The sequence below is a fragment of the Bufo bufo genome, chromosome 9, assembly GCF_905171765.1.
Source record: "Bufo bufo chromosome 9, aBufBuf1.1, whole genome shotgun sequence".
NCBI classification, from domain to species: Eukaryota; Metazoa; Chordata; class Amphibia; order Anura; family Bufonidae; genus Bufo; species Bufo bufo.
Window position 1 is genome coordinate 148,570,182 of NC_053397.1, and position 26,857 is coordinate 148,597,038.

General features: G+C 47.5%; 1 long non-coding RNA gene across 1 annotated transcript; it reads right to left on the reverse strand.

Annotated features, from left to right (window-relative positions):
* Nucleotides 1-675: 675 nt before the first annotated feature.
* LOC120979082 lies at nucleotides 676-25,265 on the reverse strand. The gene is made up of 4 exons (XR_005774234.1): nucleotides 25,255-25,265; nucleotides 12,737-12,862; nucleotides 12,104-12,106; nucleotides 676-691 (listed from the first exon to the last, which is right to left on the reverse strand). It is a non-coding gene; the product is annotated as an uncharacterized LOC120979082 (long non-coding RNA).
* Between the last annotated feature and the right edge of the window lie 1,592 nt (nucleotides 25,266-26,857).

Consider the following 26,857-nt stretch of genomic DNA (forward strand, 5'->3'; position numbering starts at 1 on the left):
ATTTTCGCCTTCTTCCCCATTCCTCTGGTGATGAGGAACGGAGGGTGGGGATCATTATATCGCTGCTCAGGGGTAACGCTCAGTCCTGGGCCTTTTCGCTGCCGGCCCCTCCGTTCAGTGGATGAATTCTTTTTAGCCCTGGGTCAGATATATGATGATCCGGATCGTATTGCTCTGGCTGAGTCTAGACTACGTCTGTTATGCCAGGGTAAACAATCCGCAGAGATATACTGCTCAGAATTTCGGAGATGGGCAGCTGATACTGGTTGGAATGATGCTGCACTCCGAAGTCAATTTTGCCATGGTCTTTCAGAAGGATTGAAAGATGCATTTGCCTTTCATGAGAGACCTACCTCCTTGGATTCTGCTATGTCTCAGGCCGTTCGTATTGACAGGCGTCTTAGAGAGAGAGGAGAGATCTCTCCTTCCTGTCATGCTCAGTCCCGGGACAGTGCAGCGGTCCCATTCTGTGCGCAGGGGTCTCAGTCGCTGTCAGCCCCTTCTGAGCAGGAGCCCATGCAGCTGGGGTTGATTGCCTCTGACAATAGAAGATTCAGCCCGCATGGGAGGGTTTGTTTTTGTTGTGGAGGTATAAATCATTTGGCAAATGTGTGTCCCTCTAGGAGATTCAGGCAGTTTTCTGAGAGTAATAAAGAAACAAAAAGGAAAAAATCTTTTAAAAATGTTCCGTCTGTTACTATTGGCAGGGTTGAGGCGGAAATTGAAGGTTTTCCGTTTGCTTGTTTTTTTCACGTTTTGTCCTGCCTGCTAGGGTGGCGCTAGAGAGCAAGAGCATTTTTTGTGAGATTTTTGTGGATAGTGGAGCAGCTGTCAATCTCATTGATCATCAATTTGCAATAACTCATGGTTTCCAGGTATGCACTTTGGGAAAGGATATTCCTGTTTTTGCTATTGATTCCGCTCCACTTTCTCAGAAATCATTAAAGGGCATAGTTCACAATATCCGTTTAATTGTGAGTGATGCTCATGTTGAGGATGTGTCATGTTTTGTCCTTAGCGGTTTGCCTACTCCTCTAGTGTTGGGGCTACCCTGGCTCACTAAACATAAGCCCACCATTGATTGGCAAGCGAGGCAAATAAATGGTTGGAGTGACTTTTGCAGAGAGAATTGCCTCATGACATCTGTTTCTGAGGTTTCTACTAAGACTGTTCCACCTTTCCTCTCTGAATTTTCAGATGTCTTCTCTGAGAGTGGAGTTCAGGATTTGCCTCCGCACAGGGAGTACGATTGCCCTATTAATCTCATCCCAGGCGCCAAGCTGCCTAAATCTCGTTTATACAATCTTTCCCAACCTGAGAGGGTCGCTATGCATGCTTATATCTCTGAGAGTCTGAGAAAAGGACACATACGACCCTCGAAGTCACCTGTTGCCGCTGTTTTTTTCTTTGTTAAGAAAAAAGATGGTTCTTTAAGACCTTGTCTGGATTTCAGGGAGCTGAACAGAATCACTATTCGTGACCCTTATCCGCTTCCTCTGATTCCGGACCTGTTTAACCAGGTTGTTGGGGCTAAAGTCTTTTCCAAATTAGACCTAAGAGGGGCATACAACTTGGTCAGGGTCAGAGAAGGAGACGAATGGAAGACGGCTTTCAATACCCCTGAGGGCCATTTTGAGAATTTGGTTATGCCTTTTGGTTTGATGAATGCCCCAGCCGTTTTTCAGCATTTTGTGAACAGCATTTTTTATCATTTAATGGGAAAATTTGTATTAGTGTATTTGGATGACATTTTGATTTTTTCTCCTGATTTCAAGACTCATAAGGAACACTTACGTCAGGTCTTGCTCTTCCTGCGGGAGAATAAATTATACGCGAAACTGGAAAAATGTGTGTTTGCGGTTCCAGAAATTCAATTTCTGGGGTTTCTTCTCTCCGCTTCTGGTTTTCGCATGGACCCCGAGAAGGTCCGCGCTGTGCTTGAGTGGGAGCTTCCTGAGAATCAGAAGGCGCTGATGCGTTTTTTGGGCTTTGCCAATTATTACAAGAAATTTATTTTGAATTATTCCTCTGTTGTTAAACCACTCACTGATATGACCAGAAAGGGGGTAGATTTTTCTTCCTGGTCGGTAGAGGCGCGTAAGGCCTTTTCTAATATCAAGGAGAGTTTCGCTTCCGCTCCCGTCCTGGTACAACCTGATATTTCTTTACCCTTCATAGTTGAGGTTGATGCTTCTGAGGTGGGTGTGGGTGCGGTCTTGTCTCAGGGTTCCTCTCCTGCCAAATGGCGACCGTGTGCCTTTTTCTCGAAGAAACTCTCCTCCGCAGAGAGAAATTACGATGTGGGAGATAGGGAGTTGTTGGCCATCAAGTTAGCTTTTGAGGAATGGCTCCATTGGCTAGAGGGAGCCAGACACCCTATTACCGTGTTTACTGACCATAAGAATCTGGCCTACTTGGAGTCAGCCAAGCGTCTAAACCCGAGACAGGCCAGATGGTCTTTGTTCTTTTCAAGGTTTAATTTTGTTGTCACGTTCCGCCCTGGGGTTAAGAATGTGAAGGCAGATGCCCTGTCACGTTGTTTTCCGGGAGGTGGGAATTTTGAAGACCCGGGTCCCATTTTGGCTGAAGGTGAGGTGGTCTCTGCTCTTTTTCCTGAATTGGAGGCAGAGGTGTAGGCAGCCCAGTCGGAGGCTCCTGATCTTTGTCCTCCTGGGAGGTTGTTTGTGCCTCTCACTTTAAGACACAAGATTTTTAAGGAACACCACAATACGGTCCTTGCTGGGCACCCGGGGGCAAGAGCCACACTGGATCTCATTGCTCGGAGATTCTGGTGGCCTGCGCTTCGTAAGTCGGTTGAGGGTTTTGTGGCAGCCTGCGAGACTTGCGCTCGTGCCAAAGTCCCTCATTCACGGCCATCAGGTCCTCTCCTTCCCTTACCCATTCCTTCCCGTCCTTGGACACATCTGTCCATGGACTTCATAACGGACCTGCCTCGTTCCTCGGGGAAGACTGTGATTCTGGTGGTGGTGGACCGTTTTAGCAAAATGGTGCATTTCATCCCTTTTCCTGGTTTGCCCAATGCTAAGACGCTGGCGCAGGCATTTATTGACCACATTGTCAAATTGCATGGTATCCCTTCAGACATAGTCTGTGATAGGGGCACGCAGTTTGTTTCCAGATTCTGGAAGGCTTTCTGTTCTCACTTGGGGGTTCGGTTGTCATTTTCTTCTGCTTTCCACCCGCAGTCGAATGGCCAGACGGAGCGCGTCAATCAGAATCTGGAGACATATCTGCGCTGTTTTGTTGCGGAGAATCAGGAGGATTGGTGTTCGTTTTTGTCCCTTGCTGAGTTTGCTTTAAATAACCGTCGTCAGGAGTCCTCTGATAAGTCACCATTTTTTGGTGCATATGGGTTTCATCCGCAGTTTGGGACTTTCTCGGGAGAGGGGTCTTCTGGTTTACCTGATGAGGACAGATTCTCCTTGTCTTTGTCATCTATTTGGCAAAAGATTCAGGATAATCTAAAGAGCATGAGTGAGAGATATAAGCGTGTGGCGGATAAGAGACGTGTGCCTGGTCCGAACCTGAATGTTGGTGATCTGGTGTGGTTGTCTACCAAGAATATCAAATTGAAGGTTCCCTCCTGGAAGTTGGGTCCTAGGTTTATTGGGCCTTACAAGATCCTGTCTGTCATCAATCCTGTTGCCTACCGTCTTGATCTTCCTCAGACTTGGAAGATCCATAATGTTTTTCATAAGTCCTTATTGAAACCTTATGTTCAACCTATTGTACCCTCGCCTTTGCCTCCTCCTCCGATTATGGTTGATGGAAATCTTGAATTTCAGGTCTCTAGGATTGTGGATTCTCGTCTTGTCCGCGGTTCCCTCCAGTACCTCGTTCATTGGGAGGGTTATGGTCCTGAGGAGAGGATGTGGGTCCCAGTGACGGACATTAAGGCCACTCGTCTCATCAGGGCTTTCCATAGGTCCCATCCTGAGAAGGTGGGCTCTGAGTGTCCGGAGTCCATTCGTAGAGGGAGGGGTACTGTCACAACCAGACAGCTGAGAAGCTCTGACAGTAGCCGTCCAGAACTTCCTCCTTGAGTTTCTTTGTTTTGATTTCAGTTCCTCATCTCGTTAGCCTATCTCAGCTGTTATGCAGTTGGACTGATTGCTTCCCTTTAAGTTCCTCCCCATGATGCATTAGGTTGCGGCTTATACAACTTCCTGGAGTGTGTGTGCATGCCTTTCCTAGTTCCCAGTCGTCTGCAAGATAAGTACTGTTTATGTATTTGTGATTTTCTGTTTGCTGGATCCAGGTGACCCTGGCTCCCTCCGTGTCTGTGTAGGGGGCCGGTGGTCTTGTCCCCTCACTATTGTAGGGTCTTCAGCTGTAAGATAGTCGAGGTACGTGGATATGCGCCCATCCACCTTTGGGGTGTTCGCATAGGCTGAGCAGTCAGGGAGAGTGGCAGGTCTCATGCAGGGGTCTCCCTTTTGTTCCTTAGTTGTGGATCCAGTGACTCAGATTATATTGTATTGTCTTGTTTCCCTGTACACATCCGTGACAGTCGGCCCCCCTCCCCCCCTCTATTGTAATTTCATTGGTGGCCAGTGTGCGGCCTCCGTCGGCCCCCCTCCCCCCCTCTATTGTAATTTCATTGGTGGCCAGTGTGCAGCCTCCGTTGGCCCCCCTCCCCCCTCTATTGTAATTTCATTGGTGGCCAGTGTGCGGCCTCCGTCGCCCCCCCCCCTCCCTCTATTGTATTATCATTGGTGGCCAGTGTGCGGCTTCCCCCCTATTGTATTAATATCATTGGTGGTCAGTGTGCGGCCTCCCCCGGTCCCCCCTCCCTCCCTCTATTGTATTATCATTGGTGGCCAGTGTGCGGCCCCCCCCGGCCCCCCCTCTATTGTATTAATATCTATTGTATTAATATCATTGGTGGCCAGTGTGCGGCCTCCCCCCTTACCTGCTGCGCTGTCTGTGACCGGCCAGGAGCTCCTCCTACTGGTAAGTGACAGATCATTAAGCAATGCGCCGCACAGACCTGTCACTTACCAGTAGGAGGAGCTCCCGGCCGGTCACAGACATCGCAGCAGGTAAGTATGATGCTTCTAATATTGTAATATTGCTAAGTAACCATGGCAACCAGGCCTGCAGTAGCGTCCTGGTTGCCATGGTTACCGATTGGAGCCCCAGAGCGATTAAACTGGGACTCCGATCGGAATCTCCGCTGCCACCAATGATCGGGGGGGGGGGGGGGGAGAAGGGAGGCCGCACACTGGCCACCAATGATATTAATACAATAGAGGGGGGGCCGGGGGGCCGCACACTGGCCACCAATGATATTACAATAGAGGGAGGGGGGGCGGGGGGGCCGCACACTGGCCACCAATGATAATATAATAAAGGGAGGGAGGGGGGGGGCCGGGGGAGGCCGCACACTGGCCACCAATAATATTACAATAGAGGGAGAGGGTCGGGGAAGCCGCACTGGCCACCAATGAAATTAAAACTGGGGAGGGAGGGGGGTCTGCCCCCTGCTGCCTGGCAGCCCCTGATCTCTTATAGGGGGCTATGATATGCACAAATAACCCCTCAGGTGCAGCACCTGAGGGGTTAATTGTGCGGATGACAGCCCCCTGTAAGAGATCGGGTGCTGCCAGGCAGCAGGGGGCAGTCATGTACACAGTTCGTAGTGTATTCTAACTAGAAGCGTCCCCATCACCATGGGAACGCCTCTGTGTTAGAATATACTGTCGGATATGACATCTCTGAAAAAGCTTTTATGCAGACGGATCTTCGGATCCGTCTGTATGAAAGTAACCTACGGACGCGGATGCCAATCTTGTGTGCATCCGTGTTCTTTCACGGACCCATTGACTTGAATGGGTCCGTGAACCGTTGTCCGTCAAAAAAATAGGACAGGTCATATTTTTTTGACGGACAGGAAACACGGATCACGGATGCGGCTGCAAAACGGTGCATTTTCCAATTTTTCCACGGACCCATTGAAAGTCAATGGGTCCGCGAAAAAAAACGGAAAACGGCACAACGGCCACGGATGCACACAACGGTCGTGTGCATGAGGCCTTACAGTGTGACTGTGTCCGGTATGTTTATGGATGCATGTGGGAGCGTGCCCCTTACAGTGTGACTGTGTCCGGTATGTTTATGGATGCATGTGGGAGCGTGCCCCTTACAGTGTGACTGTGTCCGGTATGTTTATGGATGCATGTGGAAGCGTGCCCCTTACAGTGTGACTGTGTCCGGTATGTTTATGGATGCATAAGGGAGCGTGCCCCTTACAGTGTGACGGTGTCTGGTATGTTTATGGATGCATGTGGGAGCGTGCCCCTTACAGTGTGACCATGTCCGGTATGTTTATGGATGCATGTGAGAGCGTGCCCCTTACAGTGTGACGGTGTCTGGTTTGTTTATGGATGCATGTGGGAGCGTGCCCCTTACAGTGTGATGGTGTCCGGTATGTTTATGGATGCATGTGGGAGCATGCACCTTACAGTGTGACGGTTTCTGGTATGTTTATGGATGCATGTGGGAGCGTGCCCCTTACAGTGTGACTGTGTCCAGTATTTTTATGGATGCATGTGGGAGCGTGCCCCTTACAGTGTGATGGTGTCTGGTATGTTTATGGATGCATGTGGGAGCGTGCCCCTTACAGTGTGACTGTGTCCGGTATGTTTATGGATGCATGTGGGAGCGTGCCCTTTACAGTGTGACGGTGTCTGGTATGTTTATGGATGCATGTGGGAGCGTGCCCCTTACAGTGTGACTGTGTCCGATTGTCTACAAGCTCTGCAAACACTGAGCACATGACAGATGCCAGATATAGAGCAAGGAGAAGTTTATGGGCATACATATGGGGGAGGAATATAAGCCAGGAGGATGAATATGTATGAGGGGGCGGATCGAAAGAGGAGTGGAGGCTGTGCAGGATGCATGAATATGTATGAGGGGGCGGGTGCAGTAGGGTTGCCACCTTTTCTTCAAGCCAAACCCGAACAAAAGGGAGGGAGGGCCCCCTTCCAAGCCCCACCCATGTCCCGCCTCCAGCCATGCCCATGTCCCGCCTCCAGCCAAGCCCATGTTCCACCTTCACCCCTGGTCGCTGTCGCACGCGATCGTTACGCCCCTGAAGAGGCTCATTAGCATATTATAAGTCTTTATTTTAAGAGAACGGTGGCAGCGGCAGGCAGGGAGTTATAAAACACACTGTTATGTACTGCTGACATCAGCCCATCGCTAATGTCATTCAGCTACAAAACATAAAGTTTTTTCTGATGATTGACAGATTCAGAAACCTGTTTAAACACTGTTACATTTACACACTTCAAATGTTTTATATACCTTTTTAGAAGTGACTATCTAGGACAGGTGTCAGGACTGTCTTGGTCACACACAGGTTGAAAAACCACTCTGCAGGCAGGGCACAGTGGGCACTGGGCTGGGCACTACTTGGGCAGGCTGCTGAAGCTGGACTGGAGTCTGGAGAAGAAGAGGAATTTCAATTCTCCCTCCCTCTCTCTCTGATGTCACTTCCTGTGTGGACCTGACTTCCCTATCAGAGAGAAGGAGGGAGGGACTGGCAGGCAGGGGAGGAGCGAGGAGACCGGAGACTGATTGAACAGTGAGTGAGCCGCTGCGCTGCCTGGCATCACTGTAGTGTAGACTAGAAGAGTGAGGGGGGAGGAGGGGGAGGAGGGAGAGGAGGGAGAGGAGGGAGGAGGCTCGGGAGTGCTGCGCTCAGCTGATCACCCGGCCGCCGCAGTGAGTGACAGCTTAAATATGCGATCGGATCATCGGAGTCTCGGTCGGACGTCGGTCCACACACACTGCAGTTTACTTTGAATGAATAATCCTGTGCCCGGGTCTAAGAAAGGCTTGTACCCGGGCACAGGATTACAAACCCGGACTGTCCGGGTCAATCCCGGACGGGTGGCAACCCTAGGGTGCAGGGACACAATGTTAGACAGGAGAAATCAGCAGATGCCGCCCTGCACTGGGACCCACAATGCAGTGCGGCAGGAAGTGAAGGAACAGATAAACAGATATGTAAACAATGTGTTCAGGGCTGTAGGAGCCATGCTCCAGTGTAAAAGATACCACAAACCACCTTGGGAACATAGACTTGGCTACTAAAGGTGAGTAAGATGTTTTAAAAAAAATAAGTTTGATCCTGGACAACCCCTTTAACCTTTTCCCGACTGCTTCATGTGAATATACATCAACAGTGCAGGAGTGGTGCATGTAGTGGGCTAAGAAGCTGGACCTACTCTATGTGTAGCTGGTCCTGGCAGTGAAATACAGCTCACACCTGCTGACAATGACTAGGATCAGAGATAATTCTGATCCTGGTCTTTTAACCCCTCAGATCCCATGGTCAATAGCAACGGTGTCATCTGAAGGCTTAGTCAAAGGAGAGGGCTCCCTCTGACCTCCGTTCAGCACCTCCATGGCAAAATGCAAAGTTTACCAGATATGCCATAGTAAACTACCGTATTTTCCGCCTTATAAGACACACCTAATTATAAGAAACACCTAGGTTTTGGAGGAGGAAGATAAGAAAAAAAATAGTTTGAGCCAAATGGTGTGTTTTGAACTAACGGGGGTCTGTGGATGATGCACTGTTATGGGGGGATGTGTGGATGACACACTGTTATGGGGATCTGTGGATGACACTGTTATGGTGATCTGTAGATGACACTGTTATGGGGATCTGTGGATGACACACTGTTATGGGGGATCTGTGGATGACACTGTTATGGGGGATCTGTGTATGACCATAATATGGAGGATCTGTGGATGACACTATCATGGGGATCTGTGGATGACGCACTGTTATGAGGGATCTGTGGATGACACATGTGATTATAACCCCCATCATCCTAAAGAATACACTGATGTACTGTACATTGGTGTATTCTCAAGGATGAGGGGAGTTATAGTCAGATTAAATATAAACACTATCCAGGGACTCTTCTCTAATTGGCATGTGTTTATATTAAATATGACTAAAACCCTCCTCATCCATAGGAATGCGCTTATATACTGCAGTACATGGGTGGATACCTATGGATGAAAACGGTTATAGTCATATATGGCACCTTTACAGTAATTTTTATATTGCCCTGAGCTCCACTCACCCAGGGACTGGGTCCACAAAACCGCTGTACACAGCAGGAGCAGAGCTGGTACAGCGGGAAATTGGAAGGTGATTGGTGGAGGTGTAGGCAGCACCAGTGCTCTTACCACCAATCAGCAGGATTAACGAAGTGCGGGCTGGCGGCAGCAGAGCACATTCATTGAAGCTGCCAGCCCGCCCAATGGTGGGCTCAGGAGAGCCTAGAAAATGTATGATTGACGTGTGGGCTGGCAGCAGCAGTACGCAGTAAGTGAAGCCGCCAACCCGCCCAACGGCTTACTATAATAGTGTAGCCCACCTCAATATGGATGCGCGGGCTGGCAGCAGTGGAGCACAATAAGTGAAGCCGCCAGCCCACCCATCCCTGGTGTGGTCTTGTCAAGGAAGCATGGGCTGGTGGCAGAAGCCTTCAGTGAAGCTACCAGCCCACCCAACAGTTTAATGGCAGGCTCAGGAGCTGTTAGTGAGAGCTTCAGAGCCACCTAATTTGCGTTGCATTCGTTTTATAAGACGCAGTGAATTTCTCCCTCCACTTTGGAGGGAAAAAAATTGCATATTATTAACCCGTACATGTACGAAACAGGTGTCCGTGACTTAAGGACCAGCGCTGTGATCCGGCCGGTGCAGGAGATGCGCCCGCCCGATCCGCTGCAGGGGTCCGGCAGTCACTGATAGCCGGACCCCAGCTGCATGTGCCAGCATCAGTGAAATCACTGATGCCGGCGCATTAACCCTTGATGTGCCACGGTCAGCGCTGACCGCGGCACCTGCGATGTCCTTGCTGGTATCGGAGCTTCCATCGGGTCCCCGTGCTGCTGTGACGGGGACCCGATGGCAGGAAAGGCAGCCCGATGCCTTCCTTAGGCATCGTTGCTGTCTTCCAGGAGAGCCTGTGAGATTCAGCCCCCGGGATCTCACAGACAAACAGGCTGTAAGTGTATTACAGTCTGTAATACACTTACAGCCAATGCATCACAATACAGAAATACACAATCAAAAGTTTTAAAAAAAGAAAGTTTTACAAATTTCTTTTTTAAGTTTCAAGTAAAAAAAAAGCATCCTTTTCCCAAAATAAATTTATTTTTATTTTAAATAGGGAAAAGTAGACAAATTAGGTATTGCCGCATAAGTATCGACCGGACCGGCTCTATAAAAATATCACATGACCTAACCCCTCAAATGAACACTGTCAAAAAATAAAAACTGTGCTAAAAAAATATTATTTTTTCACCTTATATCACTAAAAGTGCAACACCAAGCGATCAAAAAGGTGTATGCCCCCCAAAATAGTATCTAACCGTCACCTCATCCCACAAAAAATTATATACTAACTAAGACAATCGCTCATAAAAACCCCAAAAATCCTGTTATTGTGTAAAACTTACATAATACCACATGACCTAAAATAAAAACAGTGTAAAAAAAAGCAATTTTTTGTCACCTTACATTACAAAAAGTGTAATAGCAAGCGATCAAAAAGTCATATGCACCCCAAAATAGTGCCAATTAAACCGTCATCTCATCAAGCAAAAATGATACCATACCTAAGACAATCGCCAAAAACTGAAAAAAACTATGGCTCTCAGAATATGGAGACACTAAATCATGATTTTTTTTTTGTTTCAAAAATGATATTATTGTGTAAAACGTAGACATATTAGGTATCTCCGCATCTGTAACAACCTGCTGTATTAAAATACCACATGACCTAACCCCTAAGGTGAACACCGTAAAAATAAAAAAATAAAAACCGTGTCAAAAAAGCAATTTTTTTGTCACCTTACATCACAAAATGTGTAGTAAGCGATCCAAAAGTCATATACATCCTAAAATAGTAAAAGTCAAACCGTCATCTCATCTTTCACCCAAAAAAAATGGCTTTCAAAATGTGGAGACACTTTACTGAGGGGACACTTTCACTGCTTTATTATTTAAAACTGAAACAAACAACGAAAACCATATTTGGTATTGTCGTGTCCGTAAAAACCTTCTCTATAAAAATACCACATGATCTAACCTGTCAGATGAACGTTGTAAATAACAAAAAATAAAAACTGTGTCAAAACAGCTATTTTTTGTTCCCTTCCCTCACAAAAAGAGTAATATAGAACAACCAAAAATCATATGTACCTTAAAATAGTATCAACAAAACTGCCACCTTATAAATATCGAGTTTTGTTCAGCTGTTAACCCTTGCTTTGTAACTGGAAAAAATTTATTAAAATGGAAAATCTGCCAAAAAAATTAAATTTTGAAATGTTATCTCTATTTTCCATTAATTCTTGTGGAACACCTAAAGGGTTAACAAAGTGTGTAAAATCAGTTTTGTATACCTTGAAGGGTGTAGTTTCTAAAATGGGGTCACTTTTTTGGAGTTTCTACTTTAGGGGTGCATCAATGGGTCTTCAAATGTGACATGGCAGCCCAAAATAATCCAAGTGAAATCTGCTTTCCAAAAACCATATGGCGTTCCTTTCCTTCTGCGCAATACCGTGTGCCCGTACAGCAGTTTATGACCACATATGGGGTGTTTCTGTAAACTACAGAATCAGGGCAATAAATGTTAAGTTTTGTTTGGCTGTTAACACTTGCTTTGATAGTGTAAAATTTTTTATTGAAATGGAAAATCTGCCAACAAAGTGAAATTCTGAAATTTCATCTCCATTTTCCAATAACACTTGTGGAACACCTAAAGGGTTAACAAAGTTTGTAAAATCAGTTTTGAATACCTTGAGGGGTGTAGTTTCTAAAATAGTGTCATTTTTGGGTGGTTTCTATTATGTAAGCTTCACAAAGTGACTTCAGACCTGAACTGGTCCTTAAAAAGTGGGTTTTGGAAATGTTCGGAAAAATTTCAAGATTTGCTTCTAAGCCTTCTAACGTCACCAAAAAATGTAATTGCATTCACAAAATGATCCAAACATGAAGTAGACATATGGGGAATGTAAAGTAATAAGCATTTTTGGAAAGTATTACTATCTATTATAAAAGTGGAGAAATAGAAATTTGCAAATTTTTCAAAATTTTGGGTAAATTTGGCATTTTTTTATAAATAAAAATACATTTTTTTTACTTAATTTTTCCACTTTAATGAAGTACAATATGTGACGAGAAAAAAGTCTCAGAATTGCCTGGATAAGTGAAAGTGTTAATATTTATCACCACATAAATAAGAAATAGAAAAAAGAGCAGATGGGGCTTCACAGATATATTTAATTAAGTAACTTAGTGGCTATAATAAATTTGTAATTACATGCAATTACTAAAGTATTCAGATCCAGGTGCTGGTGAAAATATTTTTTTTTTTTTTACAAACCCTTTAATAGGTACCATATTTTTCTTTTAACCCCTTCAGGTCCCTGCCATTTTTCACCTTAAGGACCAGGAAATTTTTTGCAAATCTGACATGTGTCATGTCAGATTTGCAAAAAATTTCCTGGTCCTTAAGGTGAAAAATGGCAGGGACCTGAAGGGGTTAAAAGAAAAATATGGTACCTATTAAAGAGTTTGTAAAAAAAAAAAAAAAAAAAATTTCTTTTCACCAGCACCTGGATCTGAATACTTTAGTAATTGCATGTAATTACAAATTTATTATAGCCACTAAGTTACTTAATTAAATATATCTGTGAAGCCCCATCTGCTCTTTTTTCTATTTCTTATTTATTTGTCCTGCTCACTGAGAAGGCCACACATGCTCTGTTTCATCCTTCAATTGCCTCCTTAATAGGAAGAGAGCTCCAGGGCTGTTATGGTACCTTTGGAGTGGGGTGCCTTTGGCTGTTGACCCCGTCACAACACTCTGTCGGTTAATCTGTAAGGAGACTAGACTAAGACTGACTGAAAACTTCCTGCAGCCCCTCCTTTGGTAGGAAACGGAACTGGCCCAAAAGGGGGAGAATGGAATGGTAAGTTCCATACTATCTAAAGATCTCTCTGCCATATATGCTGCCACCTGCTGGTGAACCAGGCATTTTACATGTACAAAACAGTTTCATAACAACATTATCAATGCACAGTGACAAAGGACCTGGAATAAATACACAGATGACATTATGGTTAGCCCATTAGAGACAGTAGCAGGGTGTAAGAATGATAATACCACTCTGGGGTATTACATAACCCTTACTTAAAACCAAGCCACCCTCGGCTTGTGCTTTGGGTATGCTCCAGGGTTCCCTTTATAGTTAAATTGCTGCTTTATATCACTTTTTATCAACAAACATCATATAAGTTGAACTAGCAATGGCTACCTACAGGTCTCTGCCTGTTTAGTAGGGTGTCTCGTTTCCATAATCAAACCACTATGCAATAAAGGCCTGCAAATAGGAGGGTGGCTTTATACTGTAATTCCCTCCCATGCATCAAGGTCTAATCATGCTTTACACTTCGTCACCTTGATGACTAAACTGGTAGCTTTTTTACATTTTTCCTAAGGCAGTGCACAGTGCATTAAGGCACCTAGGAACATATTTTTAGCAGCAGGGTTACCCTTTAAGATAGTGGGACTGTTTGTGACTTTACCACTTGGTCTTCCCTGTTTAGCAACAGCACATGAACCCAAAGACACAGGACATACTGGCTCCTCACCCTTCCAAGTCTGTGGAGAGAAAAAGGTTAAGGGCATATGCAAATTATTCGCTACAATACCTAGGCTTTCTACGCTGACACAAGGCAAAGTGAAACCATTAATATTTTTGCGTCCTCAGAGGCAGACCATATGAGCAAGGATGCTAACTATCAAGTTACATAGTAACATAGGAACATGGTTTATAAGGCCAAAAAAAGACATCTGTCTATCCAGTTCAGCCTGATATCCTACAAGTTGATCCAGAGGAAGGCAAAAAGCCCCTGTGAGGTAGAAGCCAATTTTCCCCACTTAAGGGGAAAAAAGTCCTTCCCGACTCCAATCAGGCAATCAGAATAACACCCTGGATTAACGACCCATCTCTAGGAGCTATAGCCTCTAATATTATTACACTCCAGAAATATATCCAGGCCCCTCTTGAACTCTTTTAGTGAACTCACCCTCACCACCTCCTCAGACAGAGAGTTCCACTGCTCTTACCTTAAAGAATCCTCTTCTATGTTTGTGTACAAACCTTCTTTCCTCCAGACGCAGAGGATGTCCCCTCATCATAGTCACAGTCCTGGGGATAAATAAATGATGGGAGAGATCTCTGTGCTGACCCCTGATATATTTATACATAGTTAGATCTCCCCTCAGTCATCTTTTTCTAAAGTGAATAACCCTAATTTTGATAATCTTTCAGGGTACTGTAGTCCACCCATTCCAGTTACTACTTTAGTTGCCCTCCTTTGAACCCTCTCCAGCTCTGCTATGTCTGCCTTGTTCACAGGAGCCCAGAACTGTACACAGTACTCCATGTGTGGTCTGACTAGTGATTTGTCAAGTGGCAGGACCATGTTCTCATCACGGGCATCTATACCCCTTTTGATGCAACCCATTATCTTATTGGCCTTAACTGTATTATTTCACCAAAGTCCATTCAAAGTGAATAAGAGATCTCATTGTGGTACTGGTAAAAAAGAGTCCATACAATGGGCTAAAGTGCTTGAACGTTTCAGAAGCAGTTACCTTTAGTGCAAAAATATAGTGAAAACCAGTGGAAGGCTCCCGCCCTGTGGATGATCAAGGGTATGCGCTTGCAAAAACACAGGCGGGGCTCCCACTATAGGTCTCATGAGGTAGTACTGAGTCACAAATCGCTGCAATTTCAGTGGGAACTTTAAATACAGGTAGGGCTGTGTCAGCTGTGCTCCGTTCTGGCATTTTTCAAATGTGAATTTACAGATGGTAGTCACTAAGATGCAGTATCATCAGGGAGTGGCCGAGCCAGCATGGAGTGAGGAAGCAGGATTGCAGTGCTCCTACAAAATCCTGTGAAATATCCTTTATACACCTGGCATAATCGGGGTTTTTTGAGCGCATTCACTATATGTTGGACCCCTTCATACTTGGGGACACTCTGCCCGGTGCTGGATTGCTGAGTTTTGGCTGTGGCTGTCACGGAACCATGAACCAGACGTACAACAAGAGATAAGTGAAAATAAGAAGGCTTTATTGAAAATAAAGCTGTAAAGCAAAAGTCCAAACGAATGGTGAAACCTGAAGCAGAGTCTTTGAGAGGCCAGAGATCAGGAACCAGAAGGGTAGTCAGACGAAGCCAGGATCAGGAACCAGCAGGGTAGTCAGACGAAGCCAGGATCAGGAACCAGCAGGGTAGTCAGACGAAGCCAGGATCAGGAACCAGAAGCAGCAGCAGTCTTAGAAGCATGTGAACACAGGAGGACCAAGCAAGGAACTGAAGCCACAGACCTCCTATATATATGAGCTAGGCATCCAGCTCCTCCCAGTGGGAAGGAGGAGCCGCAGGGTGGAAGGCTACAAGAAACCCAGAAACCAAGATGGCCGCCAGCACATGTCAAACGAAGGAGAACAGCAAGAAGGTAAGACCATGACAGTACCTCCCCCTCAAGGGCCCCTCCTCCGCGGAGCAAAAAACGGTTTCTGAGGGAAGCGTGCGTGGAAGGCTCGGAGCAAGGCAGGAGCATGGACATCTGCGGAGGAAACCCAGGAACGCTCCTCTGGACCATAACCACGCCAATGGACCAAAAACTGCACCCGACCGCGGACCAGGCGTGAGTCCAGGATATTGCTCACCTCATACTCCTCATGATTGCCCACTCGGACCGGACGAGGCCGAGGAACCGAGGAAGTGAAACGATTACACACCAGTGGCTTCAACAGGGAGACATGAAACACGTTAGAGATCCGCATGCCAGGAGGAAGCGCAAGGGCATAGGCTACCGGGTTTACCCTGCGAAGCACTCGGAAGGGACCAACAAAGCGAGGCGCCAGCTTGGGAGTGGGCACTCGAAGGTTGAGGTTGCGGGTGGACAACCATACACGGTCTCCGACCTGGTAGGAAGGAGAAGGCGCTCGTCTGCGATCAGCCTGGAGTCTCTGGCGCTGCGCAGAGGCCTCAAGGGACTTCTGGATCTGTACCCAAGAAGCACGTAGGACGGAAAGGTGATCCTCCACAGCCGGAATATCCTGGGGAGAGAATACCTCCGGTAACACGGCAGGTTGGAACCCATAATTGGCCATGAAGGGAGACGTCCCAGAGGAAGAGTTCACCGCCGTGTTCCTGGCAAACTCAGCCCAAGGCAGAAGGTCAACCCAATTGTCTTGGTGATCGGAGACATAGCAACGAAGGAATTGCTCCAAGGCCTGATTGGATCGTTCTGCGGCCCCATTGGACTGAGGGTGGTAGGCCGAGGAGAAGGAGAGATGAATCCCCAACTGGGAGCTAAAGGCGCGCCAGAACCTGGACACAAACTGACTCCCCCGATCCGACACAATCTCCTTGGGCAAACCGTGCAACCGGAAGACCTCCCTGGCAAAAATCGTGGCCAACTCTTGTGCAGAGGGTAACTTCTTGAGAGGAACACAGTGGCACATTTTGGAAAACCGATCCACAATCATGAGAATGACCGTATGGCCTCGGGATGCAGGGAGGTCCACAATGAAATCCATCCCCAGGTGTGACCATGGGCGCTCCCCGGTGGCTATGGGTTGCAGAAGGCCCAACGGAAGGTGCCGAGGGGACTTACTCTGGGCACAAACGGAGCATGCCGCTACATATGCGGCGATGTCGGAACGTAGGGAAGGCCACCAGAACAGACGTGAAACAGCCCAGGACAGCTGATTCTTTCCAGGATGCCCCGCGGTCTTGGAGTTATGGTAGGTTCGCAACAACCGAGTGCGCAACTCCTCAGGCACAAAACATCTGCCGTTGGGTCTCCCAGAGGGAGCACCAGATTGAGCCGCCAAAATCTGCTCACCCAGGGGAGAGGTCAGGCTGGTGCGAATGGCGGCCAGGATCTGATTCGGAGGTATGACCGAAGTCGGAATCGACTCCTCCCTGGACAGCTCGGAGTACTGCCGTGATAGGGCATCCGCCCTGATGTTCTTGGAACCGGGTAGGTAGGAGACCACGTAATTAAAACGTGACTAGAATAGAGCCCATCTGGCCTGACGTGGTGTCAATCTCTTGGCCTCAGAAAGGTAGGTCAGATTCTTATGGTCCGTCAGGATGAGAACCGGAACCACCGAACCCTCGAGCAAGTGCCTCCATTCTTTAAGGGCCTGCACGATGGCCAATAACTCCCTGTCACCAATCTGATAGTTGCACTCCGCGGAAGACAGTTTCCGGGAGTAAAACCCACAAGGAAGCAGAGGACCCTCTGGTGTTCTACGCTGAGACAGAAGGGCGCCTACTCCCGTCTCAGACGCGTCCACCTCGAGGACAAAGGGCAACCCAGGGTTGGGATGCGACAGAATCGGAGCCGACACAAAAGCGGACTTTAGGGCCTCAAAAGCTCGGATGGCCTCGAGCGGCCAGACCTGCGAATTACTGCCCTTCCTGGTCAGATCCGTGAGAGGCTTGGCCAGCATGGAAAAGTCCCTGATGACCTTCCGATAATAATTGGCGAAGCCCAAAAAGCGCTGCAGGGAACGAAGACCACTGGGCTGGGGCCACTGTAAGACAGCCGAAACCTTCTCAGGATCCATGGAGAACCCCTCAGCGGAAATGATGTAACCTAAGAAGGTTACCTGGGATCGGTGAAATTCGCATTTCTCAAGCTTACCGAACAGCTTGTTCTCTCGTAACCGTTGCAACACTCGTCTGACATCCAGAATGTGGGCCTCCATGGATTCAGAATATACCAAGATGTCATCCAAATAGACCACCACACACTGCTGCAACAGGTCACGGAAAACATCGTTGATGAATTCCTGAAAGACTGCGGGCGCATTGCACAACCCAAAGGGCATAACCAAGGATTCATAATGACCGGTCCTGGTGTTAAACGCGGTCTTCCACTCATCGCCCGCCTTGATCCTTACCAGGTTATATGCCGCCCTCAGGTCGAGTTTGGTAAAGACCGTGGCCCCTTTAAGGCGATCGAACAGCTCGGAAATCAAGGGTATCGGGTAAGCGTTCTTGATCGTGATGCGATTGAGACCCCTGTAATCGATGCAAGGCCTCAACTCAGCGCCCTTCTTTTTCACAAAGAAAAATCCAGCCCCTGCCGGGGACGAGGATTTGCGAATGTGTCCGCGTGAAAGCGCCTCCCTCACGTACTCCTCCATGGCCTCATTCTCCGCTACCGACAGTGGATAGACTTTGCCACGAGGAGGAACGGCACCAGGTTGTAACTCTATGGCACAATCGTATGGGCGGTGCGGAGGTAGGGCAACCGCGCGCACCTTATCGAATACATCCCGGTACTCCTCGTATTCAGGAGGCAACAGAGAGTCCGAGGAAGTACACAGCAACTTGACAGACCCATGGATGCAACTAGCCCCACACTGCGGTGACCACGAGAGGATCTCGGCCGATCTCCAATCGAAAGTCGGATTATGCTTCTGGAGCCAGGGGTACCCCAAGACCACCGAGTAGTGTGGAGACGAAATAACCTGGAGGCAGACCGACTCTCTGTGAACGGCACCAATGGCTATCCCCACTGGAAGGGTCTCATGAGTCACGTGTGACGACAGAAGGGGTCTGCCGTCTATCGCCTCAAGAGCCAGTGGGGAACCTCGAGCCTGCAGAGGAATGGAATTGGCGGCAGCGAACACACTATCAATGAACAAACCACCAGCACCAGAGTCCACCAACGCCTGGGTCGTCACCGAGCCCCCGACCCAGGAGAGGACAACAGTGATCAGTGGTTTGTCAACACGGGAAACCGGGGACGAGGAGACTCCACCCAAGATCTGCCCCCGACAGGATCTCAGGTACGAGCGTTTCCCGGACGGTTCGGACATGCCAACTGAAAATGCCCACCGAGACCACAGTACATGCATCGACCCTCGCGTCTCCGGAGTACCCTCTCCCCCTCGGACAGGCGAGCAAACCCCAGCTGCATGGGTTCACCCCCAGACAAGTCATCCCCAGGAGGCGTGGGAGGAGAGGGAGGCACGGGTGGGACAGCAAACGTAGGCGCCAATCTGTTAGAAGACCTCCGCAAGCTCTCCTTAAAGGAAGGTCTCTCCCTGAGTCTGGTGTCAATCAAAATCAGGAAAGAAATAAGAGACTCGAGCTCCACTGGTAGGTCCTTAGCTGCAACCTCATCCTTCAAGGCATCCGAGAGACCATGAGAGAAAGCAGCGACCAGAGCCTCATTATTCCAGCCCACCTCTGCTGCCAGGGTACGAAACTCAATGGCGTATTCAGCTACGGATCGTGAACCCTGTCTGATGGACATAAGGAGCTTCGCGGCAGAGGCAGCACGAGCCGGCACATCGAATACCTTCCGAAGAGAAGCAACAAAACCGGAAAACTCGGCAACCACCGGATTGTTGTTCTCCCATAAAGGGCTGGCCCAGGCCAAGGCCTTGTCTGAGAGCAGCGAGATCAAGAAGCCCACCTTTGATCTCTCAGTAGGAAAGGCATGTGGCAGCAACTCGAAATAAATGCCCACCTGGTTAAGGAAACCTCGGCACTGAGTTGGCTCTCCCCCAAAGCGCTGTGGAAGAGGGGCAGAACCGGTCATACCCCGAAACACCGCAGGCGCAACAACAGGTGTCGGGGTAGACTCTGGCGCAACAACCCGAGCGGCAGTAGGAGCGACAACCGACCCATCGGCAACGGGAGCGAAATGAGCCGTGCGTTCAAGCAGGGTTTGCAACGCCACAGCGAACCGACCCAACAGGTGATCCTGCTGATCAAGTCTGGCAACCAGCATGGGTAGCGAGGATGGCCCTGTACCGTCAGAACTCATGGCTTGGTCCTAATGTCACGGAACCATGAACCAGACGTACAACAAGAGATAAGTGAAAATAAGAAGGCTTTATTGAAAATAAAGCTGTAAAGCAAAAGTCCAAACGAATGGTGAAACCGAAGCAGAGTCTTTGAGAGGCCAGAGATCAGGAACCAGAAGGGTAGTCAGACGAAGCCAGGATCAGGAACCAGCAGGGTAGTCAGACGAAGCCAGGATCAGGAACCAGCAGGGTAGTCAGACGAAGCCAGGATCAGGAACCAGAAGCAGCAGCAGTCTTAGAAGCATGTGAACACAGGAGGACCAAGCAAGGAACTGAAGCCACAGACCTCCTATATATATGAGCTAGGCATCCAGCTCCTCCCAGTGGGAAGGAGGAGCCGCAGGGTGGAAGGCTACAAGAAACCCAGAAACCAAGATGGCCGCCAGCACATGTCAAACGAAGGAGAACAGTAAGAAGGTAAGACCATGACAGTGGCGCTGTGGATGCCGACGGATTGAGGGAGAGGAGCAGAGGGACGCAAACTGAGGAGAGTGTGGAGTGAGGCCGGGACACTATCCGCCACAAGGTACACAGTGCAGGTACGGCTTGCTGAAAGTTGCTAACAACTTACCTTGGACTGCTGCCGATACCTGCTGGAATCTTGAGCCGAAGACCGAGGCGGGAAGAAGCCGCGCGGTGGGCACCATCTTGCCGTTAAGTGTATGTGCAGCGGCGCTCCTCTCTACCCCAGCAAATGGAGTGGATCGGCGAAACGCTCTGTATCTCCCTACTTCCACTATTGTCCTGAGGTCCTGCAGTGGTAATCCTCTTGGGAGCCCTTATATATGAAAGCTGCAGAGTTCACCGCAGTTTATATGAAAGTTTAATGGTGGTGCTGGTGTACTTATCCCCCTCCCCCCTGAGGAATGTAAAGATAACTGGCAGTCTACTTGGCTGTGTGGCAGGACTTGCTGAATTTAATAAAGCCTCATCTTGATTTGCTGCATAAGTGACAAACCCCAGCAGATCTTTAAAGTGTCAGTGGACTATTTCTATGGGCCGCAAAACTTCTTCTGTGGCTCCATCATCTGTTAAACGATTCATGGACGCCATGAGTCAAACTGAACAGGAAAGTGAGGGGTCTCCTGTCCCTGGTTCCTCTGCTGAAGCCTCTCAAATTATGAAAGCTATAGCTGCCTGTCAAGCTGCTCTTACATCAAAGATAGACCATTTACAGTCTGACCTTAGCTGTTTGCGACACGATTTTGACAAAATACGTGAAAGAACATCTGCAGTGGAGCAAAGAGTGAGTGATGTGGAAGATGCATCCAGAGCAGCTGGAAATGACACCAGGCAGCTGCTGCAACAGGTACAGATGCTGCAAGCCAGGGCGGAGGACGCTGAGAACTGCAATAGACGTAACAACGTCCGTATCCTGGGCTTACCGGCGCGAGCAGAAGGGTCTACCCCAGAAATTTTTGCGGAACAGCTCATAAAAGAAGTGTTACATCCCATCTCACTTTCCAGTTGCTTTGTTATAGAAAGGGCACATCGGATTCCAACCAGGCCCTTACCGCCGGGATCCCCTGCTAGACCTTTCATCATGAAGATCCTGAACTACAGGGACAGAGACGCTATTTTGCTAGCTGCTCGACAGAAGGGGAATGTCAGCTATGAGAATGTCCGTTTGTCCTTTTACCCGGACTTTACTGCAGAGGTCCAGAAGAAAAGGAAGCAGTTTACTGAGGTCCGAGCGCGGCTGAGGGACAAAAATGTGAAATATGCCATGATCTACCCTTCTCGCTTGAGGGTGCAGGATGGTGAAACCGTCCGTTTTTTTAGTACTCCTGAAGAGGCTACTGAATGGATTGAGAGAAATCTAAATGCAAGGCCTCACCGCTGATGGTTTATACTATAGTGATGGCAGTTGGAGCAAATAATACATGATTAAATGTTAAATTGTTTTGCTGACAAGATGGTTGGGGGAGGGGGGAGTATCTGGTTTAAATGCACCATTATTGCTCCTGTTAGAATCCCTGTTCTTTGACTTTGTCTATTGATCAGATGTTTAACCCCATATTGGTATGCTGGGTGGCAACACCCTGTATGACTATGCACTGTTGTGGGTAGACGTATATACTTGCTTCCTATCACCAACGTACCTATATGGTATATATGTTCTAATGAGTTAGTGTAGGTTATCGTACCCAGGAGTTACTAGTTTGGGGTGTCAGGCTCAACCATGTTAGGGAGGTTTGGGCAGGGTGGGTTGGGGAGGTTGGGAATGGGTGGGTTGGAGAGGGTTTCTCTGTTGAGGGGTTCTTTGATGTGGATTGTATGTGTGCGTGAATGTGCCTTCATTGGTCGGAGATTATGGAGATGTTATCTTTGGAAGAATAAATGGCGGTAATTAAGCTACTTTCGTGGAATGTTCGGGGTCTGAATGATAAGATTAAACGGTCTTTAGTGTTCAATTATCTGAAGAGGTATAACCCTGACATAATGTTATTGCAAGAAACGCACCTGCAGGGCCAGAAAGTACTAGCTTTGCGGCGCCCATGGATAGGCCCCACATATCATGCGGTTTACTCAAATCACGCTAGAGGCGTGTCTATTTTAATTGCTAAAAGTCTTCCATTTCAAATACTGTCTGTACAGCTGGACCCTTATGGTAGGTATGTGATTTTACATGCTTGTGTCAGAGGCCTGCAGTACCTATTTGTGGGAGTGTATATTCCTCCGCCAGTCCGCAGAGAGGTCCTAGACTTAATTACAGCTAAAATAGCAGGATTTCCAGCAATGCCTTATATTATTATGGGTGACTATAATGCCACTTTAGATCCTATACGGGACAGAAGGGTTCCCCAGGCCTCACACAACAATGTCCTATCACATTGGGCTAATACTTATGATTTAGTAGAGGCGTGGCGCTATTTCCACCCCACAGATGCGCAATTCTCTTGCTATTCAGCTTCTACTGGCTCACTCTCTCGTATAGATCTGGCCTTTGTCAGCAGAGACTTATCCCCCTATATCAAGCCCAGTGATTATCTACCGAGAGGGGTTTCAGACCATGCCCCCCTCCTTCTGATACTGTCACAGCCGCTGGCTTCGACTGATAAGCAGTGGCGGTTAAACCCTATGTGGCTCGAGGTATTACCTGTGATGAGCGAGAGTCTAGATGCAATGGGGAACTACTGGGCAGAAAATGAAGGGTCTACGAATCCTCTGGTAGAATGGGATGCTTTCAAATCAGTAATGAGAGGGGCATTGATTGCTGCTATTGCAACTCATAAAAAGGAACTGAATATCAAACGGATAAAACTAGAGACGGAACTAGCTGATAAGGAGAGGTTATATATACTAGATCCGTGCCCTGAGAAACAGACTTTGTGGCTTGAGGCGCAGCGTAGGTTTACTTTGCATTTAACTGAATATACTGAGAAGAAACTTTTAAATCAGAGGCAAACTATTTTTTCAGATGGTGATAAGTGTGGCAGGGCCTTGGCGTACTTGACTAGATCTGAGACTCAACAAACGGTGGTGGTGGGAATTCTGAATGATCAGGGGCTCTTATTGAGGGAGCCCAGAGATGTCTGCCGACAGTTTGCCTCCTATTATGAGACATTGTATGCCCCCAAGATCACGTGTACTTCGGAGGAAATTGTCAATTTCTTAGCAGGTATTAATATTCCTTCTTTGGACAGAGATGACAGGGAAGCCCTGGCGGCAGACATATCTGACCTGGAGATTGAAACGGCCATTAGTTCCTTAGCAACCAAGAAAACCCCGGGACCCGATGGATTCCCTGCTGAATGGTATAAGCGATTTTCTAAAGACCTGGTTAGTAGATTTGGGAAGCTGTTGAGGTATGCACTGGAAAGTGGTTCGTTGCCACCGTCCTTTCTGGAGGCAACGATAGTAGTGATTCACAAGTCGGGGAAGCCATCTGACCAGTGTAGCTCTTATCGACCTATCTCACTTCTGAATCTTGACGTCAAAATCTTTGCGAAGGTACTGGCGTTAAGATTGCGGGGGGTAATTCTCTCCTTGGTTGGGGTAGATCAATCGGGTTTTATGCCAGGGAAAACCACAGATATTAATTTAAGGCGATTGTTCACTAATCTTCAGGTCAAACATGATAACAGAGGTATGAGGGCTCTTGCGTCCTTAGACAATGAAAAAGCATTTGATTCAGTAGAATGGGAATTTATGTGGGCAGTGCTGACTCAAATGGGCTTTCCGGAGAAATTTTTGTGCTGGTTACAAATGCTTTATAGATCCCCTTCGGCGAGAGTCAGGGTGAATGGGTATACATCGGACTCCTTCCCCTTGGGTAGAGGCACTAGACAGGGCTGCCCTCTCTCCCCCCTGTTATTTGCATTAATTATGGAACCTTTGTCGATACTCATATCCTCTAATTCAGGTATAGAAGGTTGGGAAATAGCTGGAATATCAGAAAAGCTTTCATTATATGCTGATGACATGCTGGTTTACCTAGCAGATTCAGGGAAATCCTTGGATACCCTTTTAGGTGTTGTTGATCAATTTGGGGGTTTCTCGGGTCTCCGTGTGAACTGGGCTAAGTCTAGTCTATGTCTGGTTGATGATGTTGACCCAGCTCGATTGTGGAGCAATTTACATATTTGGGGATTATTGTTCATAAAGAAGTGGCAAAATTTTATGATTTGAATGTTGCTCCTACAATGCAATCCATTACTCGAAAGCTAGAGGCTTGGGAAAACCTTCCTTTAACTCTGATTGGGCGTATCAATGTGGTAAAAATGATTCCTCTCCCAAAATTGCTATACTTATATAGGGCTGCCCCAGTGTTACGCCCCAAGAGACATTTTGCTACTTTGGATAGAATAATCGCTCCCTTTCTATGGAATAAGTCTTCTCCCAGAATAGCGAGATCCACCCTCCAGGCGTCTTACCTGCGGGGGGGTCTTGCCTTGCCAAACCTGTACATGTACTATGTAGCGGTGCAGCTGAGCTATGTGGCGTGGTGGGTACGGGCTGACTCAGATAGCCCGGCGGTAGTGTTGGAGGCAGCTTTATTGGGGTCCTATGAGGCACTTACGAACTTGGCGTATAGGAGGGGGGCTAGGTCTACAATACACTACACCCAATCGATGGCTGCTGCAGTACAGATGTGGGTCAAATGGGGTCAGAAATGTAACCCTGATGAGAATGATATTACTTGGTCGCCATATTTGCCTTTGTGGAGAAACAGAGTGCTTCCGGAGCTGTTCTCATTACTGGAGTTTGAATTTTGGCCTCAGAGGGGGGTGCGCTACCTTACCCAACTATATGATAAGGGCCTATTTAGAACCTTTAATAGTTTGAAACAGGAATTTAATTTGCCCCAGCGTTGTTTGTATAGATATCTTCAACTCAGGCATGCCTGTCAGGCTCAGTTTGGTAGAGAACCTTTAAAACTGGAGTGTGGTACAGTTGAGGCAGCGATTAGGAGGGTTCCCTTGGTCAAACCAGTGTCGACCCTGTATGCGTCGTTGATGGCGTTGCAGGACTCCCCCCTAGACAGTGCATTTTTTAGGTGGAAAAGGGACATTGAAGGTTTGGAAGATGTTCATGTTAAAGAATCTAGCTGTACATGGAGATCTACAGTGGTAAGTGCTAGGGATCAGTTGATTCAAGTTAAATGGCTTCATAGGATTTATTATACTCCTGTGAGACTATTTAAAATGGGTAAATTGCCGAACCCTCATTGTACAAGATGTGGACATGAAAACGGTTGTCTTATACACATGGTTTGGCAGTGTCCGATTATTCATGGCTTCTGGGAAGAGATCCATAAATATTTTAATGACAAACTAGGCTTTCCTAACGTCTGTACTGAACTCACTAGTCTGTTGGGAGTAGCCAACGAGATTGTTCCAAACAAATTTGGCAGGAAGCTGTATAGAATACTCTTATATTATGCTAGGAAAACTATCCTTCTCAACTGGAAACCTCCTAAGAATCCTACTGTGCAACAATGGGTACATCTAGTTAATGCTGATCTTGAATTATACAAGTTTGTGTATGAGAGAAGAGGGACCCCTGATCGCTTCATGAAGATATGGGACCCCTGGATTGGAGCCCAGACTCTAGTACCATAGATGACTGAAAGACTGTTCTGACCAATGAAGGCGTGTGTGAATGTGTGTGTGTGTGTGTGCAGTACTTTTAATCTTCCTTAGGATTGATATGTTGAGTACTGTTCATCCTGAAAGTGATATCTTTTTCTTCTGTCCCAAACTTGGGTCATGAGGAACTGTTATGATTGATCCCATGTATATGATTTGTACTGGACTCAATTGATGATTGTCTGTATTTGATGTGTTTGTTATGCTTTTTGCTAAATTAATAAATAAAAAGATACTATTAAAAAAACTAAGATGCAGTATCAATCAAAGCAGGAAACATTACTCCGTTGATACCGACTTCAACCACGGGGCGGGCACCCACATATCTATGCATAATGGCTGGATCTTTGGGACCTAGTATTTTTCTTCCCGAGGGGCAGTCCTTGGCCTCACAGGATTCCCATTTAACTGCCAAGCAGTCCGTTTTGATGTGTCCATGCTTATGACAATACCGGCATACGAGCTTCCTGTTGTCTCGATACTCGGGGTCAGACAACCTACTGGTCGGCCGGCGTTGATCTTCTTGTGGACCAGGTGTAGGCAGGTCTCTTGGTGTGGGAGTCCTTCTCCCTGCCTTGGGTTGCTGTTCCAGTTGCTTCCTCATCATCTCCACAATCTTGGCTAGGAGTAAGACTTGAGCAGTCAGAGCTGCGATGGCATCTGGGATGATTTCCTGAGCCCCATACTCGGCTATCTGGCTGAGGGCAGCAGGGCGTAGGATGGGAAATACTTCTTGTCTTCGGGAGGTTCAGATTGGTGACCTTCCCCGAGGATGCCAATAACAAG